Raw genomic sequence first — 27891 nt, 5'->3', positions numbered from 1 at the left:
ACACATTGCACTTGAACTTCGGAACCTTGTCCATATGCAATCAGCATTTCAGTCTCAGCAATGTTGACCACTGACGTAATCTGAAATCTGTTTTTTGTCACACAAAATAGCAAATGCTTTATAAATTCTGCCATTACCAGAGGTAGAAAAAAACTGAAAGATGTCTGAGTGCAGTGTATGGAATTCCATTGCAAGCAGAGGATAGATAGATCCTAGAAACAGATTTCCACGCTGAGCCCTAGGCCTCTTGTATAATGCGTTACAGACTTCATTCGCTGCTCCTTCGGCGTTCAGCTGTGGCATTGCGCTGTCAGCACGGGTACAGTAGGCGCCCGTGGGTCGCTGAGTGCAGTCGCTGTTGATTTCGGGTTCGCCACTCCCTACGCTGCAGCTAGTTAAAGCCACCAGTTCGCCGTATCAGCGCAAGCCTGCGAGAGCGGCTCGGCTATGACCAACAGTGCGACTGGGTTTCAACCATGATATCGCTTTTTTTAAAGAGCGCTCAAATACCGCAGATGGTGGGCGCTTCGTTTAGGAGCCACGTTGCACGGTCGATAACGATGAGGTATTCTGCACCTCTGTAACTGTACGCTTGCTAGAGTGATTCTTGCGGATATGCCCAGGATCGGTCTCATATATTCTTTGACATCAATTAGTCACTTTGGAATGGATGAGAAGGGGATTCCTACCTGATGGTTTCGTTGCTCTGGAGCAACACATAACAAGAACTGACAGAACTGCAAAGTACAGGGTGGAGCAAATAAAAGTGGCCCGATGAGTGGATACGATTGGACGCCAATGTACGTACATAACCACACTCCATGAAGCGCACACCACGTGTTCGTCCGCCATGTAATCCACGTCGGTTCAGAGCGTGTCAGTGTGAGTGGAGCAGTGCAAAGGGGACGATGGTATCCACAGTGGAGCAGCGAGTGTTGCTTGTGGAATGTAATATGACAACAAAGTCCTGGAAACGATGTGATCACTTGTTTGATAGGAAGTTAATGGTGCCGATGTGCCAGCAAAGAATGCCATGCAACGCTTAGTACAAAAATACATGCAACGCTTCGTAATAAACCTGCCGTTAGACAGGATATATTTCGAACAAGTTGAAAAACATTCGCAAACGTGCCTGCACACCAGAAAATGTGGTTTCGTTCACCAGAAAGTGCTGCAGAGTCCTGCCAAATCAACCCGGCTCCTGTCTCAAGAGACCGGAATATCACGTCAATGGTTCAAATGGCTCTGAGCACTATGGGACTCAACATCTTAGGTCATAAGTCCCCTAGCACTTAGAACTAATTAAACCTAACTAACCTAAGGGCATCACACACACCCATGCCCGAGGCAGGATTCGAACCTACGACCGTAGCAGCCCCGAGGTTCCCGACTGCAGAGCCAGAACCACACGGCCACCGAGACCGGCTATCACGTCAATCATGCGGACAAATACTCCACCTGGACCTGCACGTACGGGTACTTCAGATCCAAGTGTCTGTTGTTCAAGGATTGAAGGCAGCAGAAGCTCCTCAGCGCCTCCAGTTTTGTAAGAGGCTTTTTGCTGAGATAACAGTGAATGGCTGGGACATGGAACTGGTCTTTATATCTCAAGAAGCATGGTTCCAACGACGTCAGCTCACAGAACCATAGGTTTCGGGCACCAGAAAAGCCGCATAACTTACAGGGAACATCACTGCACGATCAGAAGCTTGAAGTGTTCAGTGTCTGCTCGCAGCGTTATTGGTCCCATCTTCTTTCATCAGACGCTAACTTCGGCGCGTTACATTGCCAACATTTTGAAATCACTTACATACCGGCGACTGAAACCTGGAGCACATGTACACATTCTTCACGCCTGACAGTGTTCAAAAATGGTTCAAATGTCGCTGAGCACTATGTGACTTAACATCTGAGGTCATAAGCCTCCCAGACTGGGAACTACTTAAACGTAACCAGCCTAAGGACATGACACACGTCCATGCCCGATGAAGGATTCGAACCTGCGACCGTAGCGGTCGCGCGGATCCGGACTGAATCGCCTAGAACCGCTCGGCCACAGCGGCCAACCCTGACATTGTTTCAGATCAGTCCGGTCGCAGCCCTAACTGGCCACCTAGGACACCGGATCCGTCAATGAGCGGTTACATTCTGCGGGGAGCCTTCAAGTTTAAGGTGTACAGCGACGAGCCTCATAGTCTTCAAGAACTGCAATACATCCTGGATGAGACTGCAGCATTTCCAGCAGTCGAGTTTCGACCCACCTGCTCGAACTAGCTGGCCACGGCCCAAAAGTGTCAGAAGATGAACGCTGCTCACATTCAACACCTGCTATAATCAGGTTGATACTATATTTTCTTTCCTCTGCTGAGTTTCTTTGTATCCCGGAAATCACTTCTCCGGGCCACTTTTATTTACCCGACCATGTATAAACAATAAACCATTATAATAAATAAATCCCAGGCGAACAGTTTGTGTTGTTCATGAGATCTATAACACATATAGTATTAACACACATATTGGTTATTTATTACGAGCTAGATATACAACACATGTTTTGAAAATCACGATTCTTGTATTACAATGAATACTGCCTTTAATATTTTGGTAGCATCTTGAATCTGCAAGGCAACTTCTGTACATATTTCTTTTAACGACCGGTTTCATAGCTTAGAATACACATCATCAAGTTATGTGTGTTAAAGTAGAAAAAGCTTTCGCTACACTCTATTATGCCTACATTCACAAGTGAGGAATAGAACAAATTATATACATGTTAGTAATGATATTGAAGTTGCGACAGGGACGAGACATATCGTTCCTCGTCTATAAATAAATGTAGCAGTGAGCTATTCGTTAGGTAAGTAGAAGGTATGGGTTCCACGGTTCCTAAAACACGCCTGAGATAAGTTTATCAAAAAAGAGCCGTAAATAAATATCCGTCCAACCTAATGTGACGTAAAAAGACGCCCAGTCGAAAATTAAAAATTAAAAACAATTACCATGGACGCAGAATGAACGATGGTAATTCTAACATGTTAACCATTAGATCGTAGGTTACAGTCCATCGAAGATGCCTAGAAACTAACAGAAGAGCTCGCTTAGTGATAAACAAATTTTTTTTCATGCGTGTTCGAGGAATCGTGGAGCCATGCCTTTTGCTTGCCTGACGAATCGCTAACTGCGTCATTTACTCCTAGACAAGGAATTTTCGTATCCGGCCATGTCACAGGGTAAATGTCATGACCTAACAGGTAAGTAATTTGTACAATTTCTTACTGTTGATTGTAACTGTAACAGACCACATCTTCAGACAGCCGGCCGGTGTGGTCGTGCGGTTCTAGGCGCTTGAGTCTGGAACAGCGTGACCGCTACGTTCGCAGGCTCGAATCCTGCCTCGGGCATGGATGTGTGTGATGTCCTTAGGTTAGTTAGGTTTAAGTAGTTCTAAGTTTTAGGGAACTGATGAGCCAGATGTTAAGTCCCATAGTGCTCAAAGCCATTTTTTTCTTCAGGCAAGAATTTTTTTCAGTTTTAAGAAAACTAATCTTATGATGGAACTTCTAAGCTACGAATGCTGTCACTAAATAAAATATTTAAAAGAACTTCCAAGCAGTTACTATTCAAGATGTATACTTATGAATGCCGTTGTCTCTCTTTTAGTACATTGTGTAATTGGTGGGTGAAATTCATTCATTTGGAAATTCTGTTTAATTTGAGAATTTACTGAACTCTTTTGAAAACAGTTTAAGGTCAGTATAAAATAGCTTGACGCATACGTGCGCGGACGACATGTTAGGGGAGGGGACAACGCAGTGGTGATGGGTGCTCCGTTGTAAACGGCCACTGCGTGGTACGAGACATGCTGTTTGGCAGTTGGAGATTACATAAAAATGCATGTCTTGTGTACGTTGTAAGCTTCAGCTAATGATCCATCAAACAATCATATTGCCAGGTTATGTCGGTACTGCCAGCCATCCTACAAATACAAACGTTCAGAGTCAATAGTTTCTCATTACAGCACCAAGTACTAGTTACACCGATAAGCCAAACATAATGATCACCGCCCATTGCGACGTTGGATGCAACCTGGAAGCGTTATGGGCACGTGACGCGCTAACAGAAGTTGGTTAGCAGAACAGACACGGACGAAGGATCGCCCTAGCAAAGATATGGTTGCAAATAGGGAAATCCAATAAAGGACTGTCACAAATTATTATTTGTCAAAGTCAGACTATTGTTACTCAGGGATGTGAACGAGTGTCTCGGAAACGATTAGTGAGGTCGAATGTTGACGTGCTTCCGTCGTCAGCATTTACGGAAAGAGGTAGAAGGACTGTGAAACTACCACTAGGAGCCAAATGGTTGGACGTCCACGACTCTTCAAAGAGCATCGGGGTCGGAGGTTTGTGTGTAAAGTAGGATGTGGCATTTCTGGCGAAAGCATATAACGCTGGTGCACGCACAAGTGTTTCGGAGCACACTGTTCATCGTAAATTTTAGAACATGAAGCTACGCAGCAGACCAGTCCTACACGTTCACAGGTTGACCCAGCGACGTTGTCAATCGCAGTGGGCACGGGACCATCGGGGTCCGACCGTCGATCAATGGAAACGTGTCGGCTCTTCGGGTGAATGACACTTTTGCTGCACTAGGTCGACGGTCGCCTCAACAAAGGGCCGTCATCGAGGTGAACGGCAGCTCGAAATGTGCAACACGCCACGGACGCAGGCTGGTGGGAGCAGCATTGCGCTATGGGAGACATTCTCGTGCACTTGCATGGGACCTGTGGTAGTAATCGAAGACATGCTGACAGCTGCGAGCCACCTGTATCTCTTCGTTTGATGTCTTCCCCTACGGCGATGCCATGTTTCAGCAGTATAATTGTTCTTGTCTCGAAGCCAGAACCGCCAGAGTGGTTTGAGCAGCATTATAGTGAACTCACAGTGGTGTCCCGGCTATCCAATTCGCGTAATGTAAATTCTAAGGAACCCATCTAGCGCACGCGAATTACATGACCTGTGAGTAGTTATGTAATGCAACATACCTCCACAAACATGCCAACAAATGTTCGGATCCCTGATACGCAGAATAAGCTAAGTATTTCGTTTCGAAGAAGAGCACATAAGCTATTAAGTAGGTGGTCATAATATATTGACTCATTAGTGTGACTGCGTAAAACAAAGGGTGACCCAAAGTAAAACATTCCGAACACGTGCTGCAGGAAGCAACCACGTATAACAAGCAACCCATAAAAAATGAAGTGTCGTAGACAATATCATGTACTGGTATTATGATACTGACTATGGAAAATAGAGAATGTGTGACACGTGGAAATTACGATATGTGCCGGCCGCGGTGGCCGAGCGGTTATAAGCGCTTCAGTCCGGTACCGCGCTGATGCAGGTTCGAATCCTGCCTCTGGCTTGGATGTGCGTGATGTCCTTAGGTTAGTTAGGTTTAAGTAGTTCTAAGTCTTGGGAACTGATGACATCAGACGTTAAGTCCCATAGTGCTTAGAGCCATTGCGTTATTTGTCCTGAGAAACTGTTGTTAAGTATTATCTAAACACGAAATTTTCTTCTCCTATTTTCGCGTATTTTATGAAGTGGTGGAGCCTTCTGAGGTGCTTGTAGCTGCATTCCTCCTTTTTTATTCTACACTGCGCAATAGAATCAACGGACCACTCTACGAAACCCCGTAATTCCCATCCGTTGCAACAGGTAAGTTTGAAATTTGGCTCAAACGTGTGTAAATCCTTTCTCTGTAATGCTAAAAAAGCGTCCTTCCATGCTACGCCAGTCCCGGCCTCAGCGGCACGTGAAACACTAAGTTGTCGACACATGTCAAAAAGAAAAGGCCACAGCATGTTGCTTTATACGGCGTGAAAGGTAGGTTAATGATGGTACAGTAGCACTAAACCACCAGAATTCTACCCATCGCCACAGGTAACGCGTCACATGACGGTAAGGTTATCGCAGTCCCTCTCACCCACGTTTGACACTTTCTTTTGACACGTGTGCAGCGCAGGTCAGAGCCGCGACACAGAGCTTTGAAATCATGAGGTTTTCTTATGAATAGCGGTGACAATATTGCAGTCATACTGCCGCTCTCAGTATCAGCACTACAAGACTTCAGGCGTGGGACGGGGGAGCACAGTGCGACCATAGTTTTTGCTGTAGTATACAGGGCGGAACTACTAGGAACCTTCAACATCATACGACGAAATTCGAACGAGATCCTCCTGTGGAACGTATCCTTGGGGTGGCGACGGGGGCGGGGGTGACGACATTGACACGTGGGTAAATAAACCGGAAAAGGATCCTTCTGAGACCCGACAGTTCGGTAGAGTCACTGTTGCCCCCCACCCGCCATTGCTGAGCACCTTATAAGCGCACCGGTGTAGACAGAACCCGTGACGAGAGCACCACCGCGCCTGCTGGCACTCCTTCGCTGCTACAACGCTGCTCTTTCGCCTGATATTAGTCCATCCGGAATCGGAGGGTGTCAAAGTAGACGTCGGTCTGCAGGCGCCTAGGACTTCGATACGGGCTCTGTCTGTACATATTCTTTTAAAATTGTCCATAAAGGTGGATCGGTACCACCGAAGGTTTTTCCGGAACTTCGAGAGATATGTTCTCGTTTCGTTCACGCGTTGAAACGGGTTGGTAGGTACTCATTGAGCGCACAGGATAAGGTTATGATTGTGCATGGGGCCGTAAACAGTTACTGTGAGTTGCACAATCAAACACACAAATTTATTTTTCTACGAACCACTCATTTACACATTGCTTTAAAAGATCAAAACTAAACAATACGGCTGAAGGCCTAGTTAAAGAACTAGAGATGCTTTCTGGGCTGAAGGTGCAAAACCACACCCAAAACAAGAACGGCTGAAGGCCGAATGAGAAATCAAAAGCAATGAACATGGTAAAAAGAAAATCTTGAGAAAAAAACGTGCAATTGAAAACAATTAGCAGCTAAATGCGTACACTACACGTCTGAAGGACAACTATACTTAAAACAAATTAATAAACAATTTTTCGTAGCAAGAAATTTCTTTTTAAACTTACAACAGAATGGCCAAGATCCTAATTAAAGAAATATTAACTTATTGCATGTCTGAGGGCCACAAAAAATTTGAAACAACGACTGTAGGTCTGAACAACAAGTCAGACAAACAATTTAAAATAAACCCCTTCCTACTTATAAAAAATTTCCTTTACAAAATACACACAGCTGAAGGCCTTATTAAAGGGGCTTCACTCCAATCCTCTGCTGAAGGCCACACCTAACATATTGAACAACTAACGGCTTAGAACTAAATGAATACACGGTCAAAGGCCTCGCACAATACTTCAAACTAAAATGAAAATCACAATCTACAACAAATAGAACAAGCGGTGCTCAGAAGTGTTCCAAGGGTCAGCCTGAGAAGGTAGCTCAGACATGAGGTGGGACAGGCAGCCAAAAGTTAAATAATCAGGTAGCAACCCAAACCAGGGATGGCCCAAGGACCGAGCAACAATTTACCAATTCCCTTCAGGTCGACCAATGGCTCAACAATGAAAAATATCGGCCGAGGACGATGATACGAACAGCACTACGTCTTCAGAAATTGGCGTCTATAAATAGCCAGTGGGACAATAATCACGCTAAACAAAATATGAACCAAACACTTAAAAAAGGCTGTCGAATTACACGCCGTGCTGGACAGCATCAACATGACAAAGAAAGGAACACTGTCAGAAAACTACGTTAACGACCAGGGCAGGTCACTGGGGCGTTAACGGCCACAGGGCAGAAAATACCGCTGGTGCACTTCATTGGTAAGTAAGAGTCAATTTAGTAATTAATCACAATATAGGAAGACGGCTGACAGATTTCCCCGACTCCAACACATCATCTGTTGCTGCTATCCCGAACGGACCAGGGAGCAACAACTCGCAAACGAACGACGAGATGTCACAATAGTTGAAGTTTCATAACAGGTAAACTGATCATTCAAGTTCAGCGTCCAGGTTCGGTGGGCAACGAACTTTGTAGCTCTCGCAACTAGCGCCTCACGATCTGACAGCCCGAGCATGCTGCCAGCGCTCCCAGCCTGGCCTTGCGCCACAGAGACCTCTTTGCTGCTCGCTGCTCCCTCCCAACCGAATGACTACATGCAGCATGCAGACAGCATGCAGACAGCATTAAAATAGCTACTCAGTCAAAACCACTCAAGCTGCACACGGTTCCACGAAAACACTTCCACAAACAACACGAACAATACTAAAACCAGTGGCTGTGGAACAAAAAGGACAAATCACAAGTCGACACACACGGAGAACCCAAAAGCGGTTGGCGACCAAATACACGTCGTCCGAGGAGACGACCGACCCAAACACCAACCAAGGTTGTTCCCACTCAAGTCATGTGTGTCAGCAACGGTCGGGCGAGTCATGGCTGTCCGTACCTTCTACTGCTCCGGGCCGACTGAACTCCCGACACACGACGACCCGGAAATACTAGCGATCGCTCCAAAGAAAGTACGACAGTGCTCTTATCGATAAGTGCTGCTGTTGCCACTCACGGGCAGGCAGGCCAGCAACATAGTGACGCCGGTAAATCGAATAAGAAACGGGACGGCAATACCGCAAAGACAAGATTTCAAGCAATAAACGGTTCACGCGTACGTCAATGTCCAATGTCTCATGCCCACGACATCAAGTCACAAGAGTACACGAAATAGCAGTAGAGAAGCATAAGTACCCTTAGCTGCTTCCGCTCACGTTCAAATTTCGTCCAATGGTATTAAATGGTGCCTAGTGCTTCATACTTGTACATGATAGAAAAAACTGCAGTCGCACTGCGCCAAAGGGGTCATTCTCAAGGCACAACAGCAAGGGGAAAGCAATGTGCAAAGGAATTTAATACCTTGGTTCACAGAGGAGAAACAAGGAAGATACCACACACAGAACAAGTGACCGCAGAGTCGACACACAACCAAAGACAACCAACATCAAAATTATCGATAGTGATTATTAATCAACAGATGAGGTAGCACCAATTATGTCGCTCTGTGTTTTGAAAAAAAATGTGTGTGAAATCTTATGGAACTTAACTGCTAAGGTCATGAGTCCCTAAGCTAACGCCCGCATCTCGTGGTCGGGCGGTAGCGTTCTCGCTTCCCAAGCCCGGGTTCCTGGGTTCGATTCCCGGCGGGGTCAGGGATTTTCCCTGCCTCGTGATGGCTGGGTGTTGTGTGCTGTCCTTAGGTTAGTCCGGTTTAAGTAGTTCTAAGTTCTAGGGAGCTGATGACCATAGATTTTAAGTCCCATAGTGCTCAGAGCCATTTGACCCATTTGAACCCTAAGCTTACACACTACTTAACATAAATTTCCTAAGAACAAACACACACCCCCATGCCCGAGGCAGGATTCGAACCTCCGCCGGGACCAGCCGCACAGTCCATGACTGCAGCGCCTAAGACCGCTCGGCTAATCCCGCGCGGCTCTGTTTTTTGATGAGAGACTCTGCAGACTCTGCAGTTACTTGCTGTGTGTGTGGTATCTTCGTTGTTTCTCCTCTGTGAACCGAGGTATTAAATTCCCTTGCGTATTGCTTCCTCCTTGCAGTTGTGCCTTGAGAATGGTAGGGTGTGCTCCTGTCGAAATATCGGCTGTGGTCGACGACGACAAACGGCAGCAAACCCGTAAGTTATTAGAACATTCAATTAGCCGGGAAAAGTTAAGGTCTCACAAGTAAGAGGTTTCTAAAAAGTGATCCTGAACTTCAGTTGCGTAGTATATTTATTGTGCGATTGGAATAGCTTGCTTGAAATAACTGCTGGTTCGTGCAACCCTCTGAAGCACACTCTTTAATGATATTGTTACTTCCTCGTTTGTCCCTCCAAACATAAATTTAATGGCACTGCGTGTAATCAGACGTGGCTTAATATGAACTTCCCCGCATCTACGCTGTGCAAGGAACACAGTGTCATGCTACGAAGAACAGTGATAGATAGAGGACCCTCAAAGCGTGTATGTCGGCAGGCGACAGTAAAGCGACTGGAAGAACTGCTCAGTGCTCAGGAAGAGAGTGTGTTTCGGCTCCGAGGTTTTGCGTTACCAATGCCACTTGTTCACTCTTGGTAACTGACCAAACTCTACATATGTCCCCATGTGGCGCCGTTGATTGTCCTGAGATGTGGATAGTAAGCTGTCAGATTTCTTGCACAGGGCTTGGGCAAAAATATACAAACACACAGCCGGACGCTGTCACCGAGCGGATCTAGGCGCTTCAGTTCGGAACCGCGCTGCTGCTAGGGTCACAGGCTCGAATACTGCCTCGGCCATGGATGTGTGTGATGTCCTTAGGTTAGTTAGGTTTAAGTAGTTCTAAGTCTAGGGGAGTGGTGACCTCAGATGTTAAATCCCATACTGCTTAGAGCCATTTGAACCAGACACACAACACATTTCCACGCCCGAATCGTTGGCACTCAAAACAGTTTTCAGTCCTTTCTGAATGGTTAAATAGAGGCCCTGTGTGTGTTTCAATGGGACCTTATTCCATTTTTCCTACAAAATAGTGGCAACTTTATGTAACGTTGGTAGAGGCAGATACTGATCACGCATCCATCTCTGCAGCGCATACATCAAAGGCCCAATAATGTTGAGAACTGGTGACTGTAGTGGCCAGGGAACATGCGAAAATTCATCCTTGCGCTCACAAACCCAGTTCTGGAGGATGTGAACTCTGCGGACAGGGTGCGTGTCGTCTTGGATCACAGCACCACCGCTGCTGGTCACTTTTTGTGATATGGAGTGGACCTTATCAACCAAAATGGTCGCATAATCCTTGGCAGCAATGTAGCCTTGCACAGTAATCTTGTGGTCCATGGACTATTACCATATGGCTGTCCACCGTGCGGGGTAGCCATGCACTCTAGCCGTTTTGTCACGGTTATTGCGGCTCCGCCCGTCGGAGGTTCGAGTCCTCCCTCGGCCACAGATGTGTTTATTGTCCTTAGAGTATGTTGGTTTAAGTTATATTAAGAAGTGCGTAAGCCTAGGGACTGATGACCTCTGCATTTGGTCCCTTAGTCCTTACCACAAATTTCCAATTTCCATATGGCTTTCCGATCCACTGCAAAGCAGTTCCGCATCATTAGAACAGCCAGACGTAAACTCGACCAGGAGCAAGTATGAGACAAGACTCATCCGACCAAATGTCTTCCTTCCACTGCTCCATGGCTTCGGCACAATGTTTTAATGTTGCGGGACTTGTGGTTGTGGAGCTCCCTTCCCGTTGTTCCGGTGCTGATAGCGCTCGCGAGTAAAGTAATAAGGAAGGAAGATTGGGTTTAACGTCCCATTGACACTCCCATTAGAGACGGAGCACAAGCTCGGATCGTGTCAAGGAAGGGAAAGGAAATTGACGATGTCGTTTCAACGGAACCATCCTCAGCTTTACTTGGAGCAATTTAGGGAAATCACGGAAATCTTCAATCTGGTTTGAACCGTCGTCCTCCCGAATACGAGTCCAGAGTGCTAACCACCGCGCCACCTCGCTCGGTAGGTTAGCGAGTGCGATATTCAGTTCTGTCGGCCTTCTACCGTTCGCCACTACCTTCTTGAACGAGAGTCTGTCACGATCAACCAACACACACATTAATCGGTGTTGTGGCTTGGTGGATCATGTTTCGGTTCTGGGCGCTTCATTTCGGAACCGCGCTGCTGCTACGGTCGCAGGTTCGATTCCTGCCTCGGGCATGGATGTGCCCTATGACCTTAGGTTAGTTAGGTTTATGTAGTTCTAAGTCTAGGGGACTGATGACCTCAGATGTTACGTCCCATAGTGCTTAGACCCATTTGAAACATTTTTTGGGTCATTGCTTTCCCGCTTTTCCAAATATTCAGTACAGTGCCTCTTGAAACACCGACCACTTCGGCTATCTCAGTTACGGAAGCACCCACCATACGACCGGCAACAATTCACCCGTGTTCGAATTCACTTAGGTCCGACATAAAGCACTCAGATCTCCAAAGAACACTGTTTTGACCAAAACTAATCTTTGCAAGGTTGTGAGGACACTGCACAGCTGCCGCTTGTGGTCAAATACAACAGCCTTGTCTGCAGGCTTGGCTGGTTCCTGCGATTATGTTCAAGCGTGCATGTGTCCCGGTGTTTCAATACTTTTACCCAGCGTCTGCTTGTTTTTGGCATCGATGTGAAGATTGGAGAGATCAGAATGGAAACTGCCATTCTTTGGTGTACCACGGCAAGTAGTCGTACACTTTTATAATCACTCCTTTTGTGAACTTGCTACTCTATCTCCTGTTCTTACAGAACTGTTACTCGTGACATTTGTTTCGTAAAACTATGGAACTTTGTTGTTACTTACTTCTTATAGCCATGTGGACTGCTCTTTTGCTAGGTTGTCTGCAATTTAATTTCAGTGGGTGTGGGTGTGTTCTTGTCCACGTAGAGTCTATAACAGAAATCTTTTTCTGTTACATCCTAGTCCTATTTTTGCCAAATAGTCTTAGAATAAGATCACTGACAAAAGTGTGTTACCCGTTGAAAGACAATACTACAACCATCATGTCTGCGATCCTCTACCACTACCTTGATACATGGCGGGGAGGTGAAGTACCTTTGCCTGTCGCTTGAGTGAAATCAGCTCTGTAAGTGCTTACCAGGGTAAGCTCAGTTTGTAGAGCACTTACCCGCGAAAGGCAAAGGTCCCGAGTTCGAGTCTCAGTCCGGCACACAGTTGTAATCTGCCAGGATGTTTCATATCATCGCACACTCTGCTGCAGAGTGAAAATCTCATTCTGGAAACATTCCCCAGGATGTGGCTGTGTACAGTGACGTCGCGGCCTTTGCTGGTCACTCCTGAAAGGTCACAATACAAACATGTTTTGGAACTCTACATTTTGGGTAATGAGAACACCTGACGATAGCAGAAAATAGTTATGGGAGTTCAAAAATGTTTCAAATGGCACTGAGCACTATGGGACTTAACATCTGAGATCATCAGTCCCCTAGAACTTAGAACTACTTAAAACTAACTAACCTAGGGGCACCACACACATCCATGCCGGAGGCAGGATTCCAACCTGCGACCGTAGCGGTCACGCGGTCCTAGACTGAAGCGCCTAGAACCGCTTGGCCACAATGGCCGGCTCGTTATGGGAGTGTTAACAAGTCTACGCGGTGCATTTATAGCAGTAACGGCGTTCGAAAAATTGAGTGATGACTGAAAAACTGCTCTGCTTATGTAGCAGCATAGTTAATCAACATACCAGTTTTGCATGTGTGTATTCGTTTGCTTTCTTTCTACTGCTAGTATGTAGCAGCATAGTCAATCAACATACCAGTTTTGCATGTGTGTATTCGTTTGCTTTCTTTCTACTGCTAGGAAAAAATATAGAGAACTTTTGCTGTGTACCTGTTGTATGATGCTATTCTTCCACTTCCAGTAACCCGAATAATAACAGAGATAAATCAAGTACATTCATGCCAGCATTTAACGTGAACGACAACAACAGACAAAAGGACGAATGTGCGGCGGGTAAAGGAGAGCGATAGCTTTCGTTTAGCAGAGCTGACGAAACATAAAAGAGAGGCCTTTTAGAAATGACGGCTGTGCAAGACCGACTCTCAGTGCTTTGAGTCGGTGTTTAGAGCGTCAGTCACGGAAAGCAGGACTCGCATTCTATAACGCTTTATCGTTCTGCGATCAGAATCCATTTATAAATGTCAGTCGTCTGCGCTTCAAAGCGTCAGAAAGAGATGCGAGTTTTAGATACCTCGCGCAGCCACACCAGCTGTTTCCGCTGGTTTCAGAAGGAAACAAGGAAATTACTCATATTTTTTATCTGATTGTCGACATACCATTCAGCCGTGGCCTGTGTTTTGAGCACTTCTAAAGGGACCCCGCAACGAATCGCCAACAGTTTCTTTCTCTTTTCGAAATATTCGCCATATGGTCGTAACAGATAGACGTTACAGCATAAACTACACGACATATTCATACGCAGATACAAGAGCTTTTTAAAAACTTCGACTTTTATTTTTTCTACCTACTTTTACTTATGCTCCGCTTACTACATTACGAATTTCATGTATTGTAAAACTTTTCTGAAAATTCATCCAAGTAAGTGAGTCTCAGTATGTAAATAATAGTATCCAATCTCTTAACACTTCTTTTGTTAAAATATATGTAGGTAAGTTGTGAAATTCATGTGTAGACTTTATAAATGACATGAAATATGTAAAAGTTCGATGCAAAATGCGCGAATTAACTAAACATTACTCACACAGATCACGTATCCACACCACGAAAGACAAAACGACAGAAAGACTCGCAATATCTGACGTGAGCTGACTCGCAAAGACTTAAAATATTTTAAACGGTAGTTTTTGTATGTGAATAGCCAGGTAAACGTTGAAGCATTAAACTATCGTGTACGAAAACAGAAAAACCACTGCACCATGCACCGAAAATGTGTATGGTGATAGTATGAATGTAGATAATGAGCTTAAATGATTCTGTTGGTAAAATCAGACAGCAACGATATTGCATTCAGCTGTTCCGCAGTTGTACGACAAAGGCTTTATGCCTAATTTGCTGTACTGCTATATGCGTATTTAACTGATTTATACAGATACAAATGATACTATACATTGCATGTAACAAATAAATATCCATTCACTGGTGTCTGAAGAATGAAATATACAAATTTCCGCCATTATAACTACAATTCCACAGCACCAGAAAACTCTTAAACCTCTCTTCTCAAATTTATCCACTGACCTGGTAAGAAAGTGGTTTGTTTAAATCAGTGACCTCTTGGAGTTCATAATACTACATATTTGGTATTTTTTTATTTTCCTGTGGAAATAAGTATTTTTATACCGTACCATAATTTTAAATTTTGTTTTGTTTAATATGCACAGTTTTCCTAATTTGCCAACTTTTTCTGTATAACTCTATTACACCGTTTATTGATACAATTTTAAATCTTTTCTAATGTCTTCATTCTTAATTTAATGAAATTTTATACGTGCTGTTGCAGCTCTTAAGAATCTTATTTCAAACGACTGGGTCTTATTTCTGTGTCGTTTGGTAGGGCTCCAAGTCTGAATGCTATAGAGACGTACATGAAAAGTGTAGTTATATAAAACCAAATTTTTCTTACTTTCCTCATTCTTTTAAGTCCTGTTTGTACCATTATACTATAATTTTACAAGTTTTCGTTAATTACATAGTGACCGTTAAATTAATATTTTTCATTGCCAAGAAAGTTAAAATTTTTTACTCGATCCATTATTCTTTCACAAAACACAGTTGTTGATCTCACTTGTTCAACTCCTCTAAATGTCAAACGCTCTTTGATCATATTTCACCGTCATATGCACAGCCATCCTGGCAACGTGGAGACAATAACTCTAATGTCTTATCAGTGAACACCATCCCTCATACCTGTCCTCGTCCTTAACGCTCTTGTCTGAACAACATGGCAGAAGCAGCCGCTCAGATCACAGCAAAATTCTTTCAGTTCCATTCCATCGTTCAGCCAATTTCTCGAAGTCTTTCTCAGTAGCAGGCACCCGACTCCGGAGTAAACTATCGCTTTATATTAGAGATTCGAACATCTCCAGCTTCAGAATACAGTTAATGACGTTTGTACTGAAATAAGAGTAATTACTTCCATCGTTCTTGTACGCACCCGTTACGCTGTTCATCCCTGTTTCCATCCTTATCTTTCTCATTATCCAATATTTTTAGTCAATGCAGTAGCCTTAAACTTCCTTTTCCCAGAATTCACTGTGTCAGAATACATCTATTTTATACACCTATAAATTCTTATAGTATCTGCTACTACCATTACTGATATAACTGCCATCATTATTATTATTACAATTAGCGACGGCAGCTGCTGTAATGCTAGTACCTGTAGCAGTGCTACAGTACATTCAGTCACTCAACTGCCACTTCAGGCACACAAATCATTTTAATATTATTTGTCATCATATTGGTCACACACAGTTAGCTATGAAGGAGATAAGGTATCGTATGTGTGAAACTCTGGCCCGATGGAAAGGGACGGCCTAATGTACTTGATCAGATTAGGCTGAATAAATAAATAAACAAATAAAATAAACATAAGTTTGTAGATTAAACTCTCTACGCGTTTCTACGTGATAGTCTGAAATCATTTTATTTTTCCACCAGAAAAGTCTCTGTTAAAAAAGTTAATCTTTTCGAAAGTATCTAGCCACGTAACTTATATCCACAGTTTAGCAGAGTTATACTTCCATTGCCACTGCAGTCATTCCGATCTTCTTTTTGAAATATAGATGACAGTACAGGCCTCTGCCAGCCTTCCTGAACATGTCTACTCTTCTAACAAAGATTTATAAATTTTAGGGCTCTCATTTTCAGGTTTTCATGGACATATTTAATAAGTTCTGAATTTTTTGTTTTCCCCAACACTTTTTCAGTTTCTCATGGACCCCTAATGCGTCCTCCTGTTGTTCCAGGGAGCCTAGGTGTGCATTCACATCTGTCTGAGCTGTTACAACATACTCCTCTTTCTCTGCCTATTGACTTTGGAAGTAGTCTATCAATGTTTCATCTGAGATATTAGTCTACTGACGAGTGTCTTTTTCCTTTTTATTGAGAGCTGTTATTATTTTATAAGCTCTTATTTGTTTTCCACGGATGTAGTATTCCAAACAGTGCCTTTTCACTCTCCTCGTTTGTCATTTAATTAATGCCATTTGTGTTACATATTCAGTGTGATCTTGTATGCTTCTTGTGATGACTTTTAGATAAGACATTTTTATCTTTTAGATAAACACCTTTCTTTCTCCTAATCGTCTTTTCTTCTTCATTCGAATCATGGAGCTTTCTTTTGTTCATCCATTTCCCCCACTTTCCTACAGCCTCTTCAGCTGGTTTTATTATTGTATCAGTAATTTCTCTGCCTTTTTTATTTATCTATAGGTCTCTTTTTGAATCTTTTAACATCTCATACATTGTAAACTGATACACGTAAATTTCTCACGCGGTAAACTTGCAAAGTATGTGTTTTCAAGACTTTCTATCTCGTGGTACATATTTTAAATTTCACGTTATATTGTGGTAATTCTGTTTCAGATATCGCCAGACTCTGGTCAGAATTTTCCTTAATTAATCTTGGTGTGTGAATGTATGTACATTTTTTGCAGGTCTTGCTCTTTTACTCATACTCACTTACTCATATCCACTCTGCTGTACATCAGTCAAAACGCGGCCGGCCGCGGTGGTCTCGCGGTTCTAGGCGCGCAGTCCGGGACCGTGCGACTGCTACGGTCGCAGGTTCGAATCCTGCCTCGGGCATGGATGTGTGTGATGTCCTTAGGTTAGTTAGGTTTAAGTAGTTCTAAGTTCTAGGGGACTAATGACCACAGCAGTTGAGTCCCATAGTGCTCAGAGCCATTTGAACCATTTTTTGAGCCAGTCAAATCGCAATCTTTCCATTCAATGCATTCGCTGTGTGTTTTTTTTTTTAGTTATTACTGCTATATCAGTTTTCGCCTTTAGTATTTTATGTTTAAGTTCTTGTTCTATGCTACATCGATCCCTTGTATTCCATGCGTCCATCTCCAATAATTTTAACGAACTGTAACCAGGGCAGCTGGGTAGTGAAGGTGCCGCCTTTAGGCATCCTAGCAAAGCTAATAACAGTAAAAGTAGAAAATGGACCTGAAAGACACCCTTGGGTCTCGAAACCTAATACCATTTGGCTGAAAAATGCGATGACTTACACAAGGGAAACTGATGGGAGAGAGTGTAGTAGATGACTGACACAAGTAAGTGGAAGTAACGTTAGGCTTAGCTAAGGACCCTTGTGGTTGCTATCCACATACTCTTAAGGCGGGAGCCCCGTAAGGGAGAAATTACGCTTTGACTGGAATCTCACCAACTGACCAGTACGGTACGGGCGAGCCTACCAAGAGCGTTGTTCCCGCTAGCATCCGTGGATCATTGACACTCACAGACACACACACACACACACACACACACACACACACACACAGTTGTTCCCACCAAAGATAAGCTAGTATATTTTAACTAAAGTTCTGTCTTGATCACAACACTTACGTCTCAATAACATAGGTGACCGGCTTGGGTTATCATTGTATAACCATCTTCAGACCCATTGCTTCCTTCGAGGATGGCAGGCGGAGCTCTCCTCAGCTGCTACGAAGTCAACTGATCAGTTGACTTCAAGATCAAGACTGAACTTTATTTAAAATATAATATTGTATTGATCACTGTATCCAAAAATGTTTACCAAAATTAGTAAGGTAGTAGTCCAAGGTGGATACAACTGACATTGGCACCTTGGCGGCAAAAGAAAATGGTAGATTCCTACCCACAGAGACGTATAGTGTCTACCTCAATGCTTTTTGCAGATAAAAATGTTGTACTCGAGGATACGGGAGACAGTCTAGAAGAAACTGTGTGATCCTTACATACAACTGCAAAACAATACACCTTGAAAACATCCAGAAACAAAAGTAACGCTGTGCCATCATACAAAAAAGACAATCTTTAAGCCAAAGTCATATTGGAACAAGTCAACACATTCAACTATTTGTCATATCTCTCTTTCTTACGTTAATGAACTTGAAAAGAAACTACAGAGGTACTTGCACCTGTTAGGTACAATTATGACAGCGCTACCGATCAAAACTACGAATGAGATACTGTTTCAATTCTGTAATACTATGACTGTGCCTTTACTGCTCCCTGGACCGGAAACATGTATTTTAATGACCAAACAGTTACGCAAAACTGAAGTGTGAAAAATGAAACTTACAAGACCGTTGGCAGGACGTAAATGAAGATCAAAGGAAGAACCGTGAAGTAAGAGAGGAGGTCCATGTTCTAGAAATAGTAAAAAAGGTCAAACAGTACAGAGAGGAACTACATGACCGTCTGCTACATACGGATCAAACCAGGATAGCAAGGAAATCTTACAACTATAGAGTCTACGGCAGAAGAGTATGAGGGCAACGTAGATGATAGCGCGATCAGCTTTAAAAGAACATGATGACAATGATAAGTCGGGCAAAGTTTTTTCATCGTTAAACAGCCGACGAGTTCGACAAAATACCTGAAAAATCGTAAGCCAGTCCTGTCACACAATATGACTGCAATACTAGACATCATGGAAGAGGTAGCCCCCCACTGTCCTCTCTCCGTATTGAGCTGTGCCACTGTTCTGTCACTCGGCAATTGTTCCTAGTGTCACTGAAATCATCATTTACAAACAAGATGTTATAATTTTATGTTGTTTTGTGACGTTGCGGTGATCAACCACGGTGATGAGCCAGAACATTATGACCAACGTCAACCAGCGTCACCTGGCGAGGAATGTCTGCTAGTCAGACACACGCACGGTGCATGTAGTGTACGTGAGCGTGCTGTCCGTGTGTAGAATGGGGAAGGCGTGCGATCTATCTGAGTTTGACCGAGGGCAGATTATGAAGACCCAGAAGCTAGTCACGACCATTTCCGAAACTGCGCAATTTGTTGGGTGTTCGAGGAATGCTACGGTGAGTCACTTCAACACGTGGGGAAACCAAGGTGAAACGACGTCAAGACGTCATGAGGTACGGCGGCCACCCATCACTACAAATGTCGGACGTCCCAGGCTGGGCAGATTGGTAAAACAGGACAGGCAGCGAACTGTGGCGGAACTAACATCAGACGTTAATACTGGGCAAAGTGTGTCTGAACACACAGTGCACCGAGTACTCCTAACGATGGCCCTCCGCAGCCGACGACGCTTGTATGTGCCAATGTTGACACCACGACATCGGCAACTATGACGGAAATGGGCACGGACACGAGAGCATCGTTGGCGCAGTGGCAGAGTATGGTCTGATGAATTCCGACACCTTCTGCATCACGCCGATGGGAAGGCGCGAACCCATCGTGTTCCTTGATATCTGTACTGTGGGAAGAAGACGGGATGGTGGAGGCTCCATTATGCTCTGGGGAACATTCACGTGGGCATAAATGGGTCCAGTGGTTCAAATGGTTCAAATGGCTCTGAGCACTATGGGACTAAACATCTGAGGTCATCAGTCCCCTAGAACGTAGAACTACTTAAACCTAACAAACATAAGGACATCGCACACATCCATGCCCGAGGCAGGATTCGAACCTGCGACCGTAGCAGTCACGCGGTTCCGGACTGAGCGCCTTAACCGCGAGACCACCGCGGCCGGCATGGGTCCAGTGGAGCTCGTTCAAAGCACCATGACCGGTGGCAGACCATGAAGACCCAATAATTACGGTCGTGTATCCCGACCGCAGTGGCATATTTCAACAAGATAATGCTCCCTGTCACAAGGCCAGAAATGTGGAGGAGTGGTTCGAGCGAGGAACACGGTGTCGAGTCTCCATTGACTGCGGGCCCCCCAACTCGCCATACCTGAACCACACGTGCGATGTGACTGAACTTGGCTCATCGCCCCTCCCCGGAATTTACGGGAATTTTGTAACTTGTGTGTTCAGATGTGGTGCCAGCTCCCGCAGCGACCTACCAAGTCCTCACTGCTTCCATTCATCGACGGGACACGGCTGTTATCAGTGCCAAAAGTGGACATACCGGCTATTAGGTACGTATTCATAATGATCTGGCTGATCAATGTATATCTTTATCTACGAAAATCCCCGCAAGGCACGTATTTAACTGCCACATGTTTGATACACCTTGTAATTTTTCAAGCGACAAGCTTTCTGCTGTGATCCGGTATTCTCCCCAAGAAAGGTGTAACTTTTTAGTTCATAACAGCATCAATTTTCAAAAGCTGCCCGTGAAATAGCTGACAAAACGAAAGGTCTGTTTCAGAAACTATTCACTACAGTCGTTACAAAAAAAAAAAAATCGTAGGCCTTATACATGAATTCCGTGGTAAACATTAAAGCCTATGGAAATCATACCAACGAGATAAAAATGAATATTCTCTTGTACGTCAAACCGACGAGTTCAACCAAACATTTACGTTGTATTTTGATGTAACAGCTTGCAACTGATCCACTGCTGTAATCTGCTTTTCTAACGGAAACTCAGATTTATATAAATGTAATATTACTGTCAAATGTAACTGTTAAATAACAAGGAAAGTACCTGTTGCAGAGCTAAAGATTACTTACTCACTAAGAGAGTATGGAATAGCGAGAATTGAAGTAAACTTGACATAAACAAACATTATAAATGAGAGCACGCGACAGTCATTCGATTTTTAATGATAAACCCTAAAACCAAAAGAAAAAATCTTGTATGCTGATGTGAGGGGTTTAGTGCTATATTCTGTACAAGTGGTGGGTTAGATCGTCAAAATCCCGAGATGATTTGAGGGCCCTGCTCATAATGCTCCAAACGTACGCTATTGGGGAGGGATTCGGTGACCTTTCTGGTCTTGGTCAGGTGTGGCCGGGATGAAGACAAGCAATAGAAACTCTCGCCGTGTAAGGGCGAGCGTTATCTTGTTGAAATGCAAATACGGAAAGGCTGGCAGTAAAGAGCAACATCACGAGGAATATAATATAGTTGACAGAACGCAATGCCGTGGATGACAGCCAAAACTGTCTTGCTATGAAAAGAAATGACATCCAAGATCATTACTTTGATTGTCGAGCTGTTTAGTGGGCTATAGACGCGTTGGAATTCCGCCGCAGTCCGGGCGTCTCCAGACTCGTCTTCGCTCTGGAATCTCATTGGCTGAAGGAGTGATACGTCTCGCTTCCAAATAAGCCCCGATGACTAGCGAAGACGTATATGGAGTCGCCTCCCAGACAATGGTGTGATACCGACCTAACCTCATCCACCGTGTGGCCCGATAGCCAGGAGTGATGTTCCACTTTTTTTCATAGCAAGACCCATTTGGCTGTCACGGGCGGCGCCCTTATATCACAGCGTTACGTCGACGACAATTCCCTCCCCCCACTCCCCCCCCTTCCCCCCCCCCCCCCCTCACACACACACACACGGCGAGAGGTTTTACTGCTTGCCCTCATGTTTGCAGAACGCTACCTTGGCCATAAAGGCAGCCGCATCTATTTCCAATTTAAAATGTCAGCAGCATTGTCGGAAGGGCTCTCTAACCATCTCAGGATTTTGACGATTTAACGCACCAATTTGTGAAAATTTGGGGCAATATCTCTCAGGAGGACATCCAAGAACTCTGTCGATCAGTGCCAAGCCTAGTAGCTAACTGAATAAGGGCCATAGATAGACCAACGCATTTCTGACTTGCTCAACGTGTGAAGCACTTCCTATAGAATAAATGATCCAATGTTTGTGAAACCGTAACCTTTCGTTTGTCTGAAGATCTACTTTCCATCTACCCATTTCCGTTCCTGTTCGGATAATTACTTTGTGCTGTGATGTCTTTTTTGTTGTTGGAACTGAAGATCAATATCTGTCTAGTGAATACGAAGACAGCAACAGCGCAAAGTTTTTAAAGTGGCAAATAGTTTCCTGCCATTGACGAAAGAGAGTGCAGGTAAAATTTACTATGTTGTTATACGATAATCATGGCGTTTCATATCACCCAACCACTGTAACGACATCGGTTGTTTTGCGCAACTTTGTAGTAATTAGCCATTCCGATTCATCCCCCAAGCTTTCCAAAACGAGATAAGAAGGGAAAGACGGTTTTAGGACTAAACTGCGTAGTAAACCCGACGAAGTGCCGCTATAAGGTATTTTCTTGGATGAGCAGAAAGGTGATACGTTGGTGAAGGATGTAGCTCATTGGTAAAGATTTCGTAGATCTATAAATGAAAAACATTACTCTGCAATTGTAGAGTCTGGTTCAGTGTTCAATCGCAATGTTACTCCCAAAAATATTGTCACTTCTGTTATTTCTTATATAAATGGTTGTGATAGTTCTCTTGAAAAATTGATTGTTTTAGGATGTGGTGGCATGATGGTTAATGTAAGTTCGGAAAATGGTCTGATTCAAGCATCAAAACATGTCTGGGGAAACCTTTAAAACGGGCGGTTCGCCTTCTCCAGTTCAATGACGTCCCATTTCACCTCAGCAGGTCCGAGAAATCTGAAAGGGCCAATCGGTGTAAAGTTAAGTGACTGTAAGAAAACGTTTGGTGATTGGCTTCAAGAACGTTGTCAGCTCCACAAAGAAGACAAAAATATACTAAGTAAGAATTAAGAATATCTGCTTGCTATTTCCTTAGGAGTTAAATCATAAAGTTACCTAGGATGCAGGTGATCCCGGCCTCTTTTCATACTCCAGGAGGTTCTCCATACCAAATAGAACTCTCAGTTTGTACTTGACTGAACAAAGTCTCACATCTCAACTTGATAAAATAGTTGTATTTATTTTGAAGTCATACAATCTAGTGTTTATTCATATTAAAACTAGTAAATACTTTACAGACAGCCCAGAACTTGTGTGTCAAATCACTGTTACTGATCTCATTGTTGAATGCAGTAGTTCTTTGGGCCACCCAGAGCATCAGAGATCAAGAGAGGGAAACTGTCAGAACATTCATTCTGCCAATGCTCAATTTCGATGCTCATAACTACTCAATGATGATTAACTAAACGGACTGTGAATTAAATTCTCTTGCACGGCTGAGGGAAGACAGTGACGATGAGATTAAATCACATATTCAGTGTGGTTCAGTGCGTAAATGGAGTATAATAAACACGAAATCCCATTGCACGCAATGAAGTTGAGTGATGCATGAAACTGGAGTCGCAGGCACCGTGAACAATTTTCGGAGCTGACTGTAGAGATGGCTTAATTAGAAGGACTCTACTGTCAAGATCGTCCATGCTTAACTTCAGCAATAAATCATTTTTCCAAGTCTCTTTAGCTGCGAACAAGTAATACAACTAAGAGACATTACGTTATTTTGTTGAAACTGTTTAGTACTTAAAATATTTCATTATCTTTCATTATATGAAATTAAAACGATTTTTACTTTAAAATGCTACTGAGTTTCTAAACTATTTTTAAATGTTTTAACTTACTCTGGGCGTTAGGAGTTATTTTTATTGGTGACAGAGGAGAGTGTGTTGAACCACATTGGTTCAGTCTTTACTTCATTTGCAGACTGATAATTATAGCTGTTAGGAGTAGTATGCTTTCAAGTTGGCTACTACCCCCAAGTACATGTGACCAGAGCAAGCCATTAATGTCAATTTTCCCTTGCTACCAGGTCAGGTGTTGAATTGTGGACGCATGGATGCAAAATGGTTAGTCGATTTTGACAGGCATAGTCCACATAGTGGTGCAGTTAGACAGTGCAGAGAACTTCAGATGCGAAATTACATGATGTGTTTCGGGGAAGACAGTTAGACGCAGAGAAATAATAACTAATAGATTGAAGTGGGCACTTAACAAGGTATCAACGATCACGGTAGTTTTACTTATAACAGTAACAACCTTTTTGAGCGAAATAAAAGAGAAAAAGCTCTAAGCTATTAATAGTTTTATCCTTTAGCTGTGAGCTATCCTTTTAAGTTAATTTTTCATTTTTCCAATCAACTTTGAAGGTGACGCCCTACCTAAAATTAATGACAAATTCAAATAATATTCCAGCAGTATTTTATGTTGTTCTGAGCATAAGAGTTTGAGGTAGGTAGGTGCCTGGAGCGTGTCAAGGTGAAAAATATTAAAATTATCTTATAAATGAGATTTTTGCAAATATTCAGAAAATGTGTTTCTGCGATTGGAAGATAGGAATTGATCTGAATTTCTTTCCCTTTTTTCATCGAACTAATTTGCATCTTTTCTGCAGTGTTACGTTTACACAATAAATAAATACATAAAAAAGTTAATTTTTTTCTTCTGACCTTATTACACACAGTATCAACTAAAGAGAATGATTATTGTAATTAAAGATATTGTAAGAAATTTGTCAAGGAGAAAGCAATTAGCCTCTGTATTTGTTAACTGGTAATGGGCCATTCTGCCTTAATTTCGTTTGCAGAATGTGTATGCAATGAATATGTGTTTGTTAAAGTACGTTGTGACCGCTGAAAAACATCTACATTCAAATTTTTGGTCCCTATGCAGCCAAAATTCCACATTACCGTCAGCCTTGGGCTAAAAGAGTTTTTTTTTCTTGGGTCGCCAGACAGTGTCACAAGCGGTCCACAAAATGTCATGTATAAATGTCATGTGTGACATATTAGCTGAAATAAATCCAACTGATAATGGGAGGTATAATTCTCCGAAACGCCATGTGAAAAATTATAACTGTACATTGTTTTCGTAATTTGTATTTTCAGATGATATTCATAAATATCACAATGACAGTTAAACTAACATTTTCGCAACTGTAGCATGTAAAACCCTTACATCTCTCCAGGGAAGCACCATTCGAAGTAGAAGTAAATAGAAATTACTCTTCCCGTAGAGGTACCGGAACCTTGCTGTATCCGTGGATTGCGAGGCATACAGCGCCAGAGCGCGTGGCACATACAGCGATTGGCAGCACAACCTTGTGGTTCTGCCTGGAGTGCCCATTCAAAGTTCCTGCTGCAGTGGAGTTATTCGTTCTGTGCAGCCGTAGTGTTATGACCTCTCCGTGTGCAGAATTTGTAAACAATTTCTTATGTTTGAGGTACAAAATTAGTAACCAATGGTTTTAATTGAAGCGCTGTCATTATATTACTGCTCCATAATCAGTATTTTTCAGAACGTCGTGAGTTACTTCGTATTTTAGCATCGAATGGTGGGGTGCTGGTGCGCCTTCTAATCACGTCAGTCTGCCTACTTATGATACCAAAGCCCATCAGATTCGCTATGAAAGATTGAGGTACGGGAAGTACATTTAGGGCCAGTATACAGCTTGTGAACAAATGGACCACACTTGCTGTGGTCTATAACAGGCTGTTTTGAGGACTCCACCTTCATTACGGCCTGTAGTGCTTGCAGATATCGAGACTGTGGCTTCGGACGTTCCTCTCTTATAAATCCGTCACCCAACTGATTCTAGCTTACTCCATTTTTGCCTGCACATCTGCTCCTTGCAAATTTTACAAATCTCTTGAAATTGTCGAGACGCATGTAATCCACCTCGTGTTTCACATATGGATTCTTCCTCAATTCGCACCCTACACCTACTCATTGAACAACTGCACCTTCTTCTTTTCAATATATCTTTGAAACCAGTATGTAAACCAGAAAAAAACAAACGTAGAATCTACATCTACCTCTACAGCTGCGTACATACTCCGCTTGGCACTGTACGGTTCGTGGTGGTGAGTATCCTGTACCATTACTATGTCTCCTGCTGCTTACATGAAATGTGTATTAGCAGCAGTAGAATCTTTCTGCAGTCAGCTTCAAACGCCGATCCACAAAATTTTCTCAACAGTGCTCCTCCAAAAGAACGTCTCGTTCCCTCCACGGATTCCCCTCTGTGTTCCAGATGCACCTGAGTAATGCTTAGATGCTGATCGATCAATCGATAAAACATCTAGCACCCCGCGTCTGTGTTGCTCCGATATCTTATTTTGATCTCATCTCTTGTGGATCCAGAACACTAAAGTAGTTCTCTAGAATAGATCACACTATTTTCCTGAATGTGGTGTCGTTTACAGATGAACCATTCTTTTCCTAAATTCTCCCAAAAAACCAGAGTCAACCATTTGCCTTTCTACGAAAATGCTCACATGCTAATTTCATTTCATATCGCTTTGCAGCGTTAAAAAAAATGGTTCAAATGGCTCTGAGAACTATGGGACTTAACATCTGAGGTCATCAGACCCCTAGAACTTAGAACTACTTAAACCTAACTAACCTAAGAACATCACACACATCCATGCCCGAGGCAGGATTCGAACCTGCGACGGTAGCGGACGCGCGGTTCCAGATTGAAGCGCCTAGAACCGCTCGGCCACATCGGCCGGCTTGCAGTGTTAAGCTCAGACATCCGAACGACGTGATCGTATCATGCACGACACTACTACCACTGTATTCGAACATTACGGATTTGTTTTGCCTACTCATCTGCATTAAGTTAAATTTTTCAACGTTTAGAGATGGCTGACATTCGTCACACCAGCTACAAATTTTGTCTAAGTCATCTTGTATGATACAACAGTCACCTGGTTTTGATTTTATGACTGCGCGGGCGTGGCAACCATAATTTGGATATGAAGTAGGACGTGACCAGATTGTGGCTTAAATCTGGTGGCAGGAAAACGATTAGTGACAAATAAGCGCCAGCTAGTATAAAACAGCTTCTTAGCCTTATTGACAGTGAAGAGTGTACGTAGATACAGTTCCAGTTAGTGTCCAAACAATATTCCCGATTCGTGGTCTAAGTCGGTACACAATACTGAATCACACAGCGAGCTAGCTAACCAGACAACGAACGACGGCACTCACGCCTGCAACGAGCTGTCTGGGAGACCCCCTGACTCGGGGCCAGCGCTCCTGTTATTCGAGTAGCCAGGGGGCGCTGTAGGCCCCAGCTCAGCAATGGCGCGACGTCTTCGGTCGGCGGCAACGCTATGCGCCGCCGGCAGTCGCGACGGGAAACTGTGGCAAGCGACGCGACGGCAGGGCGCGCGCGCTGTTCGATTGGGTCCGCAGTTACAACATTTGACACCTTCCCGTACACCATAGCACCAACAGCAAACAACAGCAGATTGCTGCCCACCCTGTCCGTCATTCATGTATACAGGCAATAACGGTGCTGTTATCACACTTCCCTGGGGCGCTCCTGACAATGCACTTGCCTCTAATGAATACTCGCCGTCTTCGAGATACATATCTGGGGACCTATTGCATACCCTCGTACCTCCATTAACAGTCTGCAGAGGAGCCCGCATTAAATACCTTTCAGAAATG

Source organism: Schistocerca gregaria, chromosome 5 (genome assembly GCF_023897955.1).
Source record: "Schistocerca gregaria isolate iqSchGreg1 chromosome 5, iqSchGreg1.2, whole genome shotgun sequence".
NCBI classification, from domain to species: Eukaryota; Metazoa; Arthropoda; class Insecta; order Orthoptera; family Acrididae; genus Schistocerca; species Schistocerca gregaria.
Note: the sequence above shows the minus strand (reverse complement) of the source record.